The sequence below is a fragment of the Micromys minutus genome, assembly GCF_963924665.1.
Source record: "Micromys minutus genome assembly, chromosome: X".
Taxonomy (NCBI): Eukaryota; Metazoa; Chordata; class Mammalia; order Rodentia; family Muridae; genus Micromys; species Micromys minutus.
This window is the reverse complement of record NC_137970.1, coordinates 53,431,171-53,435,944: the sequence shown is the minus strand read 5'-3', so window position 1 is coordinate 53,435,944 and position 4,774 is coordinate 53,431,171.

Genomic DNA, 4,774 nt, shown 5'->3' with positions numbered 1-4,774 from the left:
TTTGAAAAGCTATTTATTCAACTAAAGAAATAAAATGTGATCTGACCCCTCTAAATTATCTTTGTATAATTGTATTTGATGATACAATGTCAGAAAATAAGCCTATTGCTGTGGCCCACTTGACTTATTAAACTGATATGACCTAAAGCATAGTTTATAATCTGAAACAAATTATATAATTCTTATAGTTTTAATTCTGTTGTGCTAATTTTATACAATACTAATTATATGTTCTCAATAGCATTACATTTTCTCATTATTGTTCATTATGAAGTAGTCTATATTTATAATATAGTAAATATCAAAAGGTTATTTCATGTTTCAAACCTATTTTCTTCTAATATTTTGAATATATGCTTTTCTGAACATATTTATTTTGATTTTAAAATTTTGTTTATAAGTGTGTATGTGCATGTGCGCACATGTGCGCGTACATGAGGACACCCCCCGCCCAGTTATGATATGGAGGTCAGCGAACAACCTGAGAGCCAGCTAAATTCATGTGAATTCTGAGAATAATCAGGCTTGGTGGCAAACATACTTCCCTCATGAGGTACCTCAATGACATGTTTTTTTTTCCTTGACATCAGTTTCAGAAGAATAAATGTACATGTATTGTTATAAATTTTGGGTTATTTCGGTAAGAAGTATGGCACTCCTTGTATTCCTTCAAAATGGAGGTCTTTTTTTTTTCAATTTTACTTGTTGTATAAGACCATAAAACTTTGATGGTCTTCTGTTTTGTTTCTCATCTGTTTCTTTATAAGTTTGAGTAAAAACTTGACAGTATTTCCAAATATTTCTTTCCTATTTTTTTGAAACATGTGGACAATATTATTAGAGTTTAAAAGAGAAACCCCATAACAAACAAGCTGTAAATCACATCTTCCTGGAGGAGGAGAATGGAGATGAGAAGGGAAAAGTGCCACATCCCTTGGGCAAAGCCAGCTTGGAAGTCAGATACAGAAACAAGCAGTCACATGATTGGAAGGTTTACAGGGAAAATAAAAATTCCAACATGGTGGGGAAAGCCTGCTTAGAACAGAGACAGAAGATGAGATACAGTTTTATTATTTGATTGATAGCTTATCCTTTCTGACATTTTAGTAGAAGGTAGATTATTTTATTTCACTTGCTTTTTTTACATCGTTTGATTTTTCTAAGTAACAACTCTTGTCACAATTTCTTGCTACTTAAAAAGTCTTAAGCAACTATAGTTGCGACAAAATATAAAGAAAATATTATTCTGTTTACTTTTGTAAATTAAGAATAATTCTATTTTATTGTGTAGTTCATTCCTTTTTTAGTCTTCATTCTTGATTGCTACTGACTAAACAAAATTCACAGTAAGAGATAATTTTGATTCAGCTGGTAGATTTTGTCAATTTGACATAAACCTAGACATGTTTGGGGATAGAACCTCAATTGAGAAAATGCTTCTATCAGATTGCCTTTAGGCAAGTCTGAGGGAGATTTTCTTGTGGAGTGATTCATGTTAGAGGGCCCAACTCACTGTGGCTGGTGCACCCCTGAGCAGGTGATACTGAATTGTTTGAGGAAGCAAAAAGAGCATGCCAGCAAGTAGAGATCTTTCCTGGCTCTGCTTCAGTCCCTGCTTCAGTTTCCTGCATGACTTCCCTTAATGATAGACTAAGATACAGAAGTATAGGTCAAATAAATCCTTTCTTCTCAAAGCTGCTTTTGGTCAGGGTGTTCATCACAACAATATAGACCCAAACTAAGATATTAATTAGTACCAGGTTCATGGAATGTTGCTGTGATAGACCTGATCATGGTGTTTGATAGGTTTATGGAAGGTCCCCAGAATTTTAAGCTGGAAGAGCCATTGAGTGCACAAACCTTTCTAAGATAAATACTTTTAAAAATTATTTATGTTTGAGATAATAAAGTCATTATATCATTTCTCCTTTTCATTTTCTCTTTCCAACTCTCCAAACACTGTGCATTTTTAAAATCAAAGTGAAACCTTTGCTTTAGAGGGACAATTTATGATTACTAACAAAGCTGATAAGTAAACTGTGGTTTAGAAGAAACCAGCCTCCATGAGATGAAATCTCTGGAATTTTAGGGTCAGCAAACACAAGCTGTGGTTCACAGTGGGTTGGAGGTACAGCTCATGGTGGCAGCTAGAGTTGAGAAGGCATAATAGTTACCAGGTAGTTTTGAAGGCATGAAGGGGTCACTAAGAGCAGGTGAGGAATGGCACTGTGAGAGGACAGGAGAGGGCCCTACTAAGGGTATATAAGCTCTATCAGTGGAGACACCAGAACTGAATGAATCATGAAGAGAAACTTAGACCTGGCACCATGCTGCAGCAGGACTAGAGGAGAGGCTATGGTTAAAGGTGCATCCCAAGCTCCAATCCAGATCCCAGAACGTTTATTAGATTGGAGATACCAGGGCCATGGGATGACTGGCAGACAGCACCAGATGAGGAGTGGAACTGGACTGAGCCTATGAGACATGATGAATATGGTGGATGGCAGAAATGGAAGTGGAGTTGCCTGTTGGAACCCAGAGGACCATGAGTCAATCACTGACCTTTTATTAGAGTATAATGAATCTGTTGTTGTTATTTAGATTTGATTGGGGGTGTATCATGGTTCTTCCTTCTTTGTGTAAAAAGGTATTCAACTTGCTTTATATTTTACAGGAGCCATAAGTTGGAAGACCGACTTTTAAACAGATGCTGGATGTTTTAAAGAAAATTGACTTTTTTTTTTCATGTTCCATTTAATCATTATTCTTAACTACACTCTGTCCTCCAATGTGTGTCATTTTTTAAAGTATTTCATTTCTTGTTTTGTTTTTTTTCTTATAACTTTATTTAAAGAAGAGAGATACATATACAGATTTTTAAAAGCATGAAAATGGACTTTTAAAGTACTAAATATTTTAAAACGGTAGGAGTTTTAACGTTAACCTGTTTTATTTGTGATACTGGTATCAATATGAGATCTTGGGGACAAATAAGAAAGTAAAGGCTATGGTTCAATAGTGATGTGTTTGTGTTTCAAGTTCACCGAGCACCAATTGTTTTAGTGATTTTTGTCAACATGACACAAACTGACACATATCTGGGAATAGGAACCTCGACTGGGAAAATATCTCCACCAGAATGCCTGTAGGAAAGTTTGAAAAAAGTTTTAGTGAATACTTATGTATGTGAGAAGGCCCAGTCACTGTGGCTGGTATCACCCATTGGGCAGATAGTACTAGAGTACATCAGAAAGCATACTTAGAAACATGAATCCATGGCATCTGCTTCAGTTCCAGGACTCTGTACCGAGTCCCTGCCCTGGCTTCTCACTATGATGGATTGTGATCTAGTTGTGTAAGACAAATAAGCCCTTTCTTCCCCAGCTGCTTTTGGTCATGGTGTTTTTCACAGCAAATAAAATGGTAGATTAATACAATACTATTACAAATAACTATAGAAGCTCACAATTTGCCTATTGAATACAATTTTCCTAGTATAATTCTCAATTGATATAGTGTGTGTAAGTATATTGTATTTACAAGAACATTTACATCAACCATAAACTACAGTGTCAGAAAATTAGCAGACACATCAATAACTGTTTAATCTTGAGCAACTTAATTCCAAAATTAAATTACTGACTGAGAAAACTAACATTCAAGTAGATTAAAGGAAGCCATAATATGTGCCCAATTAAATATGTATCAGAGCACAGTATTATTTAAGGAGATTGTACAAAAGATCCTACTGATTTAAAAGCCATCAGTAATCAAAATTAAAACATGCCAGCAGAGTTTATATTTTTGTGTATATATGCTTTTATTCTCTTCTCGATGCATGCATTTGTTTGTTTGTTTGTTTGTTTGTTTGTTTATAGCCAGAGTATTGTGTTTCTCAAGTTGGCCTTCACTGGTTATGTAAATAAGGATGACATTTGACTTTAGACTCTTTTGTCATGGTTAGCATTTATGACACTAGAATTAAACCTAAGGCTCTATGCATACTACATAGTCACTGTACAAACTGAGATACAACCTCAGTCTGACTTCTTTTGATTTAAGAATTCAAGGCCATGAAAGACATCTCATAATCTCCTTCTCCCCATCTCCTACTAACATCTATATAAACTTTAATTAATAGATATATTTAGCAGTCACCAGATAGCGCACATAGATATTTATATTACTATGCGTAGTTACTTTAACAACACTAGAAATTGAGTTATTTACAATAGGTTTGATGGCCTATACCCCTCATTCCAGGGATAGTGAGGCAGAAATATTGTTATGAGTTTGAGCAAGAGTGGCCTACAAATGAACTGAAGGCCTACTTATCAAAAGACCATAACAAAAATAAAAATTTAAAAATATATGAAATACTACTTATCTTCATTTTTGATAAATTGTCTTACTATACTGTCCCTGCAGACCTATAACTGCAGTAGAGACTAAGTTATTCTCAAATTTGTGATAATCTTCCTATCTCAGTAATCCTGGCAGGAAATTACAGAAATGTCCACCTGTAATAAACGCATTTGTAAACCAAAGGCACCCCTTAATATATTTAAGACTCATTTCATAACACTTTTTGGAAGCTATCATACTTCATACTATATTGAGCCTATACTATACTGAAATGAACTAGGAAATATAGTCATAGTTAGACCAGGAATTAATTGTTGGAACATTTCAAAATGTATAGTAAAAGCGATTGAAATACATTATGAAGGCATACAAACAACTACTGAATTGTGTCACTTCTCAGTTAGTTCAA